Source organism: Opisthocomus hoazin, chromosome 1, assembly GCF_030867145.1.
Source record: "Opisthocomus hoazin isolate bOpiHoa1 chromosome 1, bOpiHoa1.hap1, whole genome shotgun sequence".
Lineage (NCBI taxonomy): Eukaryota > Metazoa > Chordata > Aves > Opisthocomiformes > Opisthocomidae > Opisthocomus > Opisthocomus hoazin.
Window position 1 is genome coordinate 4,323,751 of NC_134414.1, and position 12,193 is coordinate 4,335,943.

The window sequence follows — 12,193 nt, forward strand, 5'->3', positions numbered from 1 at the left end:
TTATGGACGCTCTTGTCTGCCTTTGAACCTCATTTGCCCTTCTAAGTGTCCTTCTCTTGTGTTTAGCTTATTCCTTTCCTGGATGCATCAGCAGTTTCATCTGGGAAGGTGTCTTATTAGTTGGAAAGATGCTGGCTCTGCAGTTCGTGATCTCTGTTCCCTGCAATATTGTTCAGTCGCTCAGATGCAAATATTCTCATCAGTCGTGCAGCCTCGTTCGGTTCCCCGACCTTTTTTTGCCTTCTCTTGCGTCCGGCACTGGACGCGTGTGTTAGCTCGGGGCTCACCAACTGGTGGCTGTGCCGTCAGACTGCGAACGGCGCGCGGGGCTCGTCACGTCGGCGTTTCGGGGCGCTCCTTGGCAAGAGGCAGCCGTTTGCCGTTCCCACCTCTCCCCGAGCTCTACGCTCAGCGAAAGCCGCCGTCTTGCGTAGAAGCAAGATACCATTGACTGGCGGGTTCCTGCCTGTGTGAGAGGCAGCTGCTACCAGATCCTCCTAGGTTTCCCTTGGCACACTCAGGCCACGGGGGAATTAAAAACCTGGCACGGCACCATACAAAGATTGCCAAACCTTGACTTAGCCTTTCCTTCTCAGTTCTTTTCCAGGATCCCTGAAATCTTTTTCTCATCTGCTCGGTTCCGGCTGACGCCGAGTAGCTGCTCGCGGTGTGCACGGTTACCGCTTTTGACCAGAGCGATTAGCCACTATTTGTGATCGTCTGTCGAAGGAGGAGATCGATAGCAGCCAGGTATCGCGCGGAGGCGGTCGTGCTGGTTCGCAGAGCCTGTTTGCGGAGGCTGGTTTTTCCGAACGCGGTGTGAAGCAAACAGCAGGAGACTGCTTTGCTCAGTATTCCCAGGTCCTTTTTTTCCTGCCAGCACGAAATGCACGCGTGCACGTACGCGCGGAGTTTTTCCGTGACTTACACAGCGGATGTTTCTCTGGCCGACCTTGACTTTCTCGTGCTTTCCTGGTGCTCTTCACTGACGTTGCTGTCTCTGTCGGCAGGCTCAGCAGTGTGCGTATTCTCTCCTGTTCTCTGCGGTTTACATAGTTTCCCCTTCTACCAAAACAAAGCCTGATGCTCTGTGTTTGTGTTCAGCCCTTGGGAAGCTTTTTTCACTCGCATCTGTTTAGGCCAGTTTGTGGCCAGCCTTGCCGGCTTTATCCTTTTCGTCCAAAATTCCACGTAACAGAATCGCCTTCAGTGGAGATTTTTTGGGTGACTTCATATGACGTCACATATGGATGGACTTGATGATCTTAGAGCTCTGTTCCAACCTTACTGATTCTGTGATTCCATGATCTGGTTCAGCCTTGTGCTTGCACTTCAGGGGAGATCTGCAGTACTGTGTCCAGTTCTGGGCTCCCCAGTTCAAGAAAGATGAGGAGCTACTGGAGAGAGTCCAGAGGACGGCTACAAGGATGAGGAGGGGACTGGAGCATCTCTCCTACGAGGAGAGGCTGAGGGAGCTGGGCTTGTTCAGCCTGGAGAAGACAAGGCTGAGAGGGGACCTTAGAAATGCTGATAAATATCTGCAGGGTGGGTGTCAGGAGGACGGGGCCAGACTCTTTCCAGTGGTGCCCAGCGACAGGACAAGGGGCAACGGGCACAAACTGAAGCCGAGAAAGTTCCAGCTGAAGATGAGGAAGAACTTCTTCCCTCTGAGGGTCACGGAGCACTGGCCCAGGCTGCCCAGAGGGGCTGTGGAGTCTCCTTCTCTGGAGATATTCAAGACCCGCCTGGACAAGGTCCTGTGCATCCTGCTCTGGGTGACCCTGCTTCGGCAGGGGGTTGGACTGGGTGACCCACAGAGGTCCCTTCCAACCCTTACCGTTCTGTGATTCTGTGATCTCGCTGCTGGAGAACCCAAATCTCCAAGCTTTGTTATATTTTGCTAGTGGTGAATGACGATCTCGTGGTCAGATCGTGGGAGACCGGCATCGCGTTCTTCCCATGCCCGCAATTTCCCTCTAGTTCACAAACTGCGTAAGCGGTGCCTCGGTTTCCCATTTGGAATGCGGCAGAAAGGGTTGGTGATGCCTGTCCTTCCCAAGACAGGTACGTGAAACGTTGGGGGATGCCACAGCGACAACTTGCCCCCTTCTCCAGCGCATGGAGGAATGCAAAGCTTCCTGACCCTGTCCTTGTGGTCGCCTGGTTGAGTTCCTTCATTCTGCTTTAGAGTTCCTCTTGAAGTTTTATAAAGATTTCTACATGGCCCCAAATTATTCCACCTACATGGAAATGGCTCTCACAGAAAGGGCGTAACATCAGCGCTGCAGAGACTGTTCTGGTGTCTTATTCGTTTCGGTTTGCAGCTCAGGCTGGTGCCTTTGATCTGCAAAACTCTTGATTTGAATCTTATCTCCTTGTGAGACCTCTTTCCCTGGGACTGCGCTGGAAGTCAGGATTAGCTGGGCTTTACTGCGCTGGCAATCTCGTTTTTAAATCGGAGAGGACTTCAGCAGAGTTTTCTCCTGGGGCAGGGGGGGCATTGATTCTGGAATATGTTTTTCTTGGTGTTATCAGGATTTTCTGGCTATCGAGATAAGCCACGGGGCTTAAGGATCACGGAGTTTTCTTCCTACATTGGCAACCGGAGGAAGCCGTGTCTGTCTTCAGTGGTTTTAGGTTTTATCTGGCCTTCCTATGATTTTACCTTTTTATTATTACTCAGTATTTCTTGCTTTCTAAGTGTGTTTGTATTCACCAAAAGGTAGTGGGAAGAACACTGGGGAAAACAATGCCTTATTCTTTGGCTTTTGGTGCCTGCCTGCGCTGCTGAGATGCTGGCAGGGCACCAGGAGCATGGGCTGTCCCGAGGGAGGAGAAAACGGGGTCAGACAGCCTGGGCTTGGTGAAGTTCACAGAATCACAGAATGTTTGGGGTTGGCAGGGCCCTGTGGGGATCCCCCAGCCCAACGCCCTGCCCAAGCAGGGTCACCCAGAGCAGGCTGTAGAGGACCTTGCCCAGGTGGGTCTTGAATATCTCCAGAGAAGGAGACTCCACAGCCCCTCTGGGCAGCCTGGGCCAGGGCTCCGTCACCCTCAGAGGGAAGAAGTTCTTCCTCGTCTTCAGCTGGAACTTCCTCGGCTTCAGTTTGTGCCCATTGCCCCTTGTCCTGTCACTGGGCAGCACTGGAAAGAGCCTGGCCCCATCCTCCTGACACCCACCCTGAAGAGATTTATCGGCATTTCTAAGGTCCCCTCTCAGCCTTCTCTTCTCCAGGCTGAACAAGCCCAGCTCCCTCAGCCTCACCTCGGAGGAGAGATGCTCCAGTCCCCTCCTCATCCTCGTAGCCCTCCGCTGGACTCTCTCCAGTAGCTCCTCATCTTTCTTGAACTGGGGAGCCCAGAACTGGACACAGCACTGCAGCTGGGGCCTCCCCAGGGCAGAGCAGAGGGGGAGGAGAACCTCCCTTGACCTGCTGGCCACACTCCTCTTGATGCATCCCAGAAGTTTAGAAGCAGGCGATCTTTGTCTTCAAAGTTCATGACTTGTTCTGCTTTAGAAAGAAAATAAAATTGGAGAATCTTGAGGGCCGACACGGCAACACGCGTTTTCTGTATTTTGACAAGTTTTGAAACTGCTTCGCTGTCAGATTGAATGAATGTGAACTTCTGCAGGTGTCAGATCTGCGGGGCTGTTGGAGCGTGGGCTGTTCTGCAGTGAGGTCACTCTTCCAGAAAGTTTGAATTATGCCCACTACTGTTCCTTCTGGCGGAGGAACATCTGAAGGAAGAAAAATGTAAATCGGGAGCACTCAGGGGACAGAAGATACTCATTTTCATACTAGCAGCCGTGTAACTTCTCAAGCAGCAACTGCTACCTGAAGGGCTACCCGTAAATTCTTGTGGATGTTAAAACAGTCTTGCTGATGCTAAAAGGTACAACCCCAAACTCCAAGGCACTGCCGTGCAAAATCCCCTTGAAGACAAAGGGACCCTTTGCCGTCATCTGCATCTGCGTCTCAGCAGAATGAGAAGCGTGATTGTATTTTGTGTCTGCAAATTCCTGAAGCGCTGGCACCCGAATCCAGAAATCCTGACGCTGTTCTTTGAAGGCAAGAAGTTTTGTGTAGGTGTCTTGCAGTAATTTTAGCTCCTTCCCTTTATGCAGCATGTACCCTCTCTGAACTAAAGCTCTTGCTTGCCTACTGATGTGAGGTGCAGCGTGCTCTAAAGGCTCTCCTGATGGCCAAGTATCAAGAGATGGTATTTTGATGATATAGCACTTAGATTACATACCCTGACGTACCTCGTGCCAAGGGCATCGTTTCGTGAGATGCTACAGGGAGCGATACGCCTTCTGCTTGGAGCTGCCCGGTTTCCACCTGGTGTGGGCTTGTGCTTGGGAACACATGGCCAAGGAGAGGGCAAGAAAGGTGAGACCGCACCGTCTGGTAACACCGTGAATTTATTGACTTAAATGAGCTGGAGTTTGACTTCAGGAACTGAAACAGCATCCTGGAGGCGTACTTTTACGATGTGTTTGAGGTAAGGGGGCTGGCCACCTTGTTACGCCATCTGTCATGCTTGTCTGGCTGCGTGGTGAGCTGATTCAATGCACTGAGCTGGCAGGAAAATAACCAGCACGAGAACCTTGCGATGAACCAGCACGAGAACCTTGTGAAGCGTAACCACGAAGGCCACGAAGATGATCCGACGGCTGGAGCACCTCTCCTACGAGGACAGCAGTCGAGGGAGGTTCTCCTTCCCCTCTACACTGCCCTAGTGAGGCCTCATCTGGAGTACTCTGTCCAGTTCTGGGCTCCCCAGTTCAAGAAAGATGAGGAGCTACTGGAGAGAGTCCAGAGGAGGGCTACGAGGATGGTGAGGGGACTGGAACATCTCTCCTGCGAGGAGAGGCTGAGGGAGCTGGGCTTGTTCAGCCTGGAGAAGAGCAGGCTGCGAGGGGACCTAATATATACTTACAAATATCTGCAGGGTGGGTGTCAGGAGGACGGGGCCAGACTCTTTCCAGGGGTGCCCAGCGACAGGACAAGGGGCAACGGGCACAAACTGAAGCCAAGGAAGTTCCAGCTGAAGATGAGGAAGAACTTCTTCCCTCTGAGGGTGACAGAGCACTGGAACAGGCTGCCCAGGGAGGTTGTGGAGTCTCCTTCTCTGGAGATATTCAAGACCCGCCTGGACGCGGTGCTGTGCAGCCTGCTCTGGGTGACCCTGCTTTGGCAGGAGGGTTGGACTAGATGACCCACAGAGGTCCCTTCCAACCCCGACCATTCTGTGATTCTGTGACAGGCTGAGGGAGTTGGATCTGTTCAGCCTGGAGAAGAGAAGGCTCCGGGGTGACCTTAGAGCAGCTGCCAGTACCTGAAGGGGCCGACAGGAAGGATGGAGAGGGGCTTTTCACAAGGGTGTGTAGTGATAGGACAAGGGGGAATGGCTCTAAACTAAAAGAGGGCAGATTTAGACTAGATATTAGGAAGAAATTCTTCCCCATGAGGGTGGTGAAACACTGGCCCAGGCTGCCCAGAGAAGCTGTGGCTGCCCCCTCCCTGGCAGTGTTCAAGGCCAGGTTGGATGGAGCTCTGAGCAACGTGGGCTGGTGGAAGATGTCCCTGCTGATGGCAGGGGGTTTGGAACCAGATGATCTTTAGGGTCCCTTCCGACCGCTACCATTCTATGATTCCATAAATTGAAAAGGGAAGAAGATGCTCAGAGATAGTGTCTGGCCTCTTCTGGGACTTCCAGCAGGGCAACTCCCTGTTATTTTTTTTGTTTTTTAAAGTTATAGTGATGCAGCCTTTCTTTTCCTGGCTCAAGAAGGAGCTGACTCGATCTTGTTTTACTCTTTGGAGCCTTGCCATTTAGTAAAGAGGGAGCAGAAAATAATCCAGAGATTGAATTTACCTAAGTTGTGTTCTCAAGACGGAACATGGGTGCTTTGTTGGAGATCGGTAGTCTCTGCAAATCTTTTTATATTGCAATAATTTAATGGGTGTATCCATTTTGAGATTATTGGGGAGTATCCAGAGTCTATTCCTGGTGCTGAGAGCGGAAATCTGTTTTAATTGGAGCGGCTTTCTGGGAGCCGTGCTTCCTGCCAGAGTGGGAACAGTAAGAATGATCAGTAGCACGAGAGATTAGAAATACCCCAGGCATTTTCCATCCATTTCAAGTAGCCAGAGTACAGTGAGAAACAGCAAAAATCGGGCAGCACCTGGGAGAACAGAGACCCTGCATAGGGGATTTGGAGACTGTGTGCTAAACCTCCCCGAAAAGTGCCTGAATCAGTGGGGACGGGGTTCCCGTGGTCGCCTTCTGTGTTTGTTTTATTGAATCCCTCGTGCTTGGGGAGGGGAGAAAAATCCACTGCTGCCACAAATAGCACTGGAGATTTCTTTGTTACTTGTGTATAATTAACCCTGGTGGTTTCTTCCCGATTTGGGTTGTTTCCGTGTTTGTAGGCAGCAGACGAGAGTGAAGAAACAAAACCAGTTAAAATTAGGAAATGCAAGATGTTATCAGATAACCCAGGGAAGTTAGGTAGCTGGAAGCCTGTAAAAATAGTTTTTTGAAGGTAACTGTATCCCTCTAATTTCAGAAAAAAATAAGGTACCTGCACGCTTTTTTTCAACAGGAGTTCTGTTTTCCAGAATGCCTGGAAAATCGAGCTTGACCGTGGTAAGGGCTGCTCCTTCGGCATTCAGTCTCGGAGGTTTTTGTGGACAGAGATGATGTGTTCCTGTTAGACACTGGGCCTGCAATACTCATTAATAACAAAACCTCAGAATTTTGTTCTCACGTACTAAAATGAAGAGGAAAATCAAAGGACTGTATTCAAAAATAAATTTCAGATAATCTGGGACGACGGATGTTAAAATATCTCTGCTATAAACATGCTTGTTGCCACAGCAGGCAAGACTGCGTGCTGCAATCTTTATTTTCATGCCCTAATTATAGTTTCAGGCCTTCTAAAATTTAGCTCGAAGTTTCCTTAACTGACTCTGTTTGTTTTCAGAATGATTGCACTACCTCTAATGGAGCTGATTTTTATCTGAACTCTGGTTTTCGTCTGGGTCACTGAAAAGCAGTGATAGTGCAGTGTGTCCTTCCTCTCTGCTGGGAGTGTCGTGTACAGACTCGTTGGTGAAGTGATAGGGCACAGTCGCGCGTTCTTGGTCTGAAAGCGTGTTATGGTTTAGTGAAGGATAAACTGAAATTTGCAGGGAATGCTCTAAATCTCTTTTTCCCTTTGGAAGTCTGGAATGCACTGTATTTTTACTACATGTTTCATGTTTGATAACAGAACCAGTACAGTAAATTAAACCTGTATTAATGAGTACTGTTATGACCCAGGTTAGTGGTACGGGCATACAGCAGTGTGTTCTCTTTTTTTCTTTTTTGAGCACCCTTCTGGCAGCGCACACAGGTTGCGATAAGATGGAGGCCCGTACAGCAATTTCATAACAACTGCTGCTTGAAGTTCAACAAGGGCAAGTGCAGGGTCCTGCACCTGGGGAGGAACAACCCCAGGCACCAGTACAGGCTGGGGCTGAGCTGCTGGAGAGCAGCTCTGCGGAGAGGGACTGGGAGTGCTGGGGGACGACAGGGTGACCATGAGCCAGCAGTGTGCCCTGGGTGCCAAGAAGGCCAGTGGGATCCTGGGGTGCATCAAGAAGAGTGTGGCCAGCAGGACAAGGGAGGTTCTCCTTCCCCTCTACACTGCCCTAGTGAGGGCCCCGTCTGCAGTGCTGTGTCCAGTGCTGGGCTCCCAAGTTCAAGAAAGATGAGAGAGAGAGAGAGTCCATAGGAGGGCTACGAGGATGGTGAGGGGACTGGAGCATCTCTCCTACGAGGAGAGGCTGAGGGATCTGGGCTTGTTCAGCCTGGAGAAGAGAAGGCTGAGAGGGGACCTTAGAAATGCCGCTAAATCTCTTCAGGGTGGGTGTCAGGAGGACGGGGCCAGACTCTTTCCAGTGGTGCCCAGCGACAGGACAAGGGGCAACGGGCACAAACTGAAGCCGAGGAAGTTCCAGCTGAAGCCGAGGAAGAACTTCTTGCCTCTGAGGGTGCCGGAGCCCTGGCCCAGGCTGCCCAGAGGGGCTGTGGAGTCTCCTTCTCTGGAGATATTCCAACCCCGGCTGGCCGCGGTGCTGTGCAGCCTGCTCTGGGTGACCCTGCTTCGGCAGGGGGTTGGGCTGGGTGACCCCCAGAGGGCCCTTCAACCTCTGCCATGCTGGGATTCTGTGAAACTGTCATCTGGTTTGAACCTTTTTGCTGAAGCTGGACGCAACAACATATACAGTAAAGGTTTTTATCTGATAAGGGCTGTTTGAGTAGGAGGTTTGTCTTAATAACCGTGTAATTTGCAGCATGCAGATTGCTGTGATTTTATCCACGTGGAAATAATGCCGTGTGTTTGGCCTTGCAGGACTCCTGCTGTGGTGGATTTCGGTGGCAGGTTGGCTGATGGATGCTCTTCGTGCTGGACTGCTGCCTTCCGTAGCGCTGGGCGATCAGTTTGGGGTGGTCACTGGGTAACTAGCTGGTCTTTGCAAAAGTGCGCAGAACGGATGAGAACCCATCGTTAAAGATTAAAGGCATCATTGTGTTTTTCTGTGGATTTTCACTTCAGGTTCTTTAGTTTCTCAAAACTTCATGTCTCTTAAAAGCCCTAGATCAGGAAAGTTGTGAAAATCCATTTTTCAAAGGTTATTGTTTTTGACATACTGAATCAGGATTCTGCCTTGCATACACAGGTGTGCAGTAAGCACCTCTGAAAAAATGTCTTCGTAGCAGAACATTGAGAGACAGCCAAACCTCAGCTAACGAAGGCGTGCTTAAAGTCTTCAACTCAGTCTTGTTAGAGCAGATCTACTTTGCAAGTTACTGTTAAGTTAATATCAAGTTAATACCAAGTTAATATTAACTTTGTAATGCCTAAATAGGCTGCCAGTTTATGTCTTCGCTAGGAAATGAAGTCAGGTGGACTGTGCTCAAATTACTGTTTGCAAATGAAGTAGCTGGAAGGAGAACAGCAGCGCTGAGGAGGAACCCTCGTCCTCCGGCGCCTGCAGACCTGGCCTGTGCTAAAACCTCCGGGGATGGATCAACAATTGAAGCTGTGCTTCAAACTGTGTCCCAGCAAACTGTGACTTCTGAGGCTTTTCAGCACCCAGTGACGTGCTGGCTAAAAATATTGGGAGTATGTTATCAAATAAAGGTGATATTAATCCCATTATGAACAGCAGTTGGGTTTCCAGCAGTGACCAGGTTATTGAGGTGAAATGGGAGGGGTTTTAGAAGGATTCCCACAAACTAGCAGTGGACCTGGGAGTATTTTCATTACTGCTCTTGAAGTAGTGTCACCAGTACTGTTTTGTCAGCCACATGTCACATGGAGGGGTGAAGCGAGAAATCGTGACCTGTTAAATGTGGGGAGCAGATGGAGACCTTGGTGGAGCCTCCTGCTCCCCAGGCTGGAGGGACGGTGCCACGGGGAGGCCGTTTACCTCTTCCCCCTTAGATGAGCTCATTGAGGGCAGGTAGCATCACATGAGGTGGTTCTGACTGAATCATAGAATCACTAAGGTTGGAGAAGACCTCTAAGATCACCAAGTCCAACTGTCAACCCAACCCCACCGTGCCTGCTAAACCATGTCCCCAAGGGCCACATCCACACGGTTTTTGAACCCCTCCAGGGATGGGGACTCCACCACTGCCCTGGGCAGCCTGGTCTAACGCCTGACCACTCTTTCAGGGAAGACATTTTTCCCAATATCCAATCTGAACCTCCCCTGATGCAACTTGAGGCCATAAGTTTGCCGTAAGATTTCTTCATACTTTGGGCTTGGCGCCTTTGTGTTGGATGGGAGCAACATTCAAACAGGAGAATGAAACAGATGCAAAGGAACGGTGCGGGAGGTGGGAGCTGCAAGCCGTGCCTACAGAATGACGCGGAAGGGGGAGAGAGTTGTATTACAAGTAGCAATTAAGCTAATTGAAAGGTCAGCGGTGGGCAAAACAGGTTAGTGTGAACACTGGGGTTGATGCTGTAGCAAAAAAGGTGAATGTGTTTGGGTTTTTTTAGGTTTACGAGCAAGGAAATATTTGGAAGAGAACAAATCTCCTTTCTGTATTTGGTGCTCGTGACTTTTGTACGGGAAGATTGTGTATGATTTCCATTTCAACGTCTTGAAATAGCTCTTGGGTAAGTTGTAGGGGAACAGAAGAAACACAAAAATAGTCTGAGGATGAGAAGAAACCCAGCACGGAGAAGCTTGGAGCTGAGTCTGTTCAGCTTAGCAGGGAGCGCACTTGACTGCTGTAGCATCACAGACAGATATTTCCAGGCACTGAGCGTCCTCGTCAGCATCCGAGGAAGGCGTATCTAAAATCAGCATTTTAAAGGGGAAACGGGGCGGTTCGGAGTTGAAGCGAGGCACAGTTTTATTAGGGAGGTGGACCGCCCGCTGTAGTGAATGAGCAAAGGAATAAACGCCCTCCCCAGCTCTAAAAATTCCCCTGTTTGATCGCTTTTCGTTTAAACCTGTATGGGCCAGCACAGGTTATGTTCTTGTTGAGTATTGTGATCAGTTTGTGGGTGAGATTTAATGGCATGGGGTAGGCAGGAGGGGAATTTCCGTGGTCTCTTCTTGGCCTTTTAATTGATGAAACCCTGAAGACATCTTTTCCTGCTTGGCAGAAAGAATTGCGGAAAGGCACCCGACGTCGTTAACCTGCGGCCGTGTCGCAGAGGTTGTGTTAGGAGGTGATGGGGTTTGCTAATTGAAACATTAGTTTTTACTTAATGGACCAACCTTCCACTTGAAATTACTACCTCATTCTAGTTAAAAGTTTCTCTACAGGGTGGCATTCTGGTAAGGGCGGGTTTGGGTTATAGCTCAGATTAACTCTGAGCTGAAGAGGAGCTCAGAAAATGGTGTGAGCACAGGGTGATGATGGGAGTGGAATTGTATTGCTGAGAGTTAAGGGTACAAGTCTTCATTTATAATGGGGAAACTCTAAAAGCTGTAAAATACACGTGGAAACCTGGGCTGGCTTGAAATGTGGTGATGCTCGCGGGGCGGTGGCTGATGGTGTCAAACGAGGAAAACTTGAGGGAGGGATTTATGAAATGCGTCCTCCTGCATAATTGCCACTTAGAAACCATCTGTAAACCTTCTTCCTTCCCAAAATGATCTCATCCTGAGCGTTTACCTCTGACTGCTGTGCCTTTGGAAAATAATACAGAAAACTTTGTGAAACGGAGTTTGGAGTGCGTGTCAGCGCCAGCTAAAATGATGCAACAAGAAAACCATAAGGTGGGTGAGCCGCAAGACAAAGACTCTCTTTAAATCCATTGGCTCCAGGTGATTTTAGTATTATAGCATGTATTAGAGAGGTATATAAATGTATATACATTTAATATATATACATATAAATGTATATGTGTATAGATGTGTTATAGATCTATATCATAGATGTCTCCTAGAAGGCCAATGGTCTCCTGGGGTGCATTAAGAGGAGTGTGGCCAACAGGTCGAGGGAGGTTCTCCTCCCCCTTTATTCCGCCCTGGTGAGGCCCCAGCTGCAGTGCTGTGTCCAGTGCTGGGCTCCCCAGTTCAAGAAAGATGAGGAGCTACTGGAGAGAGTCCAGCGGAGGGCTACGAGGATGAGGAGGGGACTGGAGCATCTCTCCTGCGAGGAGAGGCTGAGGGAGCTGGGCTTGTTCAGCCTGGAGAAGAGAAGACTGAGAGGGGACCTTAGAAATGCTGATAAATCTCTTCAGGGTGGGTGTCAGGAGGATGGGGCCAGGCTCTTTCCAGTGGTGCCCAGCGACAGGACAAGGGGCAACGGGCACAAACTGAAGCCGAGGAAGCTCCAGCTGAAGACGAGGAAGAACTTCTTCCCTCTGAGGGTGACGGAGCCCTGGCCCAGGCTGCCCAGAGGGGCTGTGGAGTCTCCTTCTCTGGAGATATTCCAACCCCGTCTGGCCGCGGTGCTGTGCAGCCTGCTCTGCGTGACCCTGCTTCGGCAGGGGGTTGGACTGGGTGACCCACAGAGGTCCCTTTCAACCCTGAACATTCTGTGATTCTGTGATCTGTTGTGTCACTGAAGCCAGGCTTCACCAAAGTACCGGTCGGACCCTGTTCCTAGCAGTTTTCAGAAAACAATGCCGCCTGCATTGATCAGTCTTCGTCTGCATCTAAAACCAATT

The 12,193-nt window shown here is 50.2% G+C and overlaps 1 protein-coding gene across 2 annotated transcripts in view; it reads left to right on the forward strand.

Moving 5' to 3' along the window:
- Nucleotides 1-12,193, forward strand: part of FAM168A (family with sequence similarity 168 member A) — a 242,880-nt gene that overhangs the window by 11,992 nt on the left and 218,695 nt on the right. The window contains exon 1 of one of the 2 annotated variants that reach the window (XM_075415331.1): nucleotides 689-750. The exons of the other annotated variant lie outside the window; for it this stretch is intronic. The gene's annotated coding sequence lies outside the window, so the exon portion shown is untranslated. Of the gene's footprint in view, nucleotides 1-688; nucleotides 751-12,193 lie in introns of those variants that run through there. 2 annotated transcript variants of the gene reach the window in all.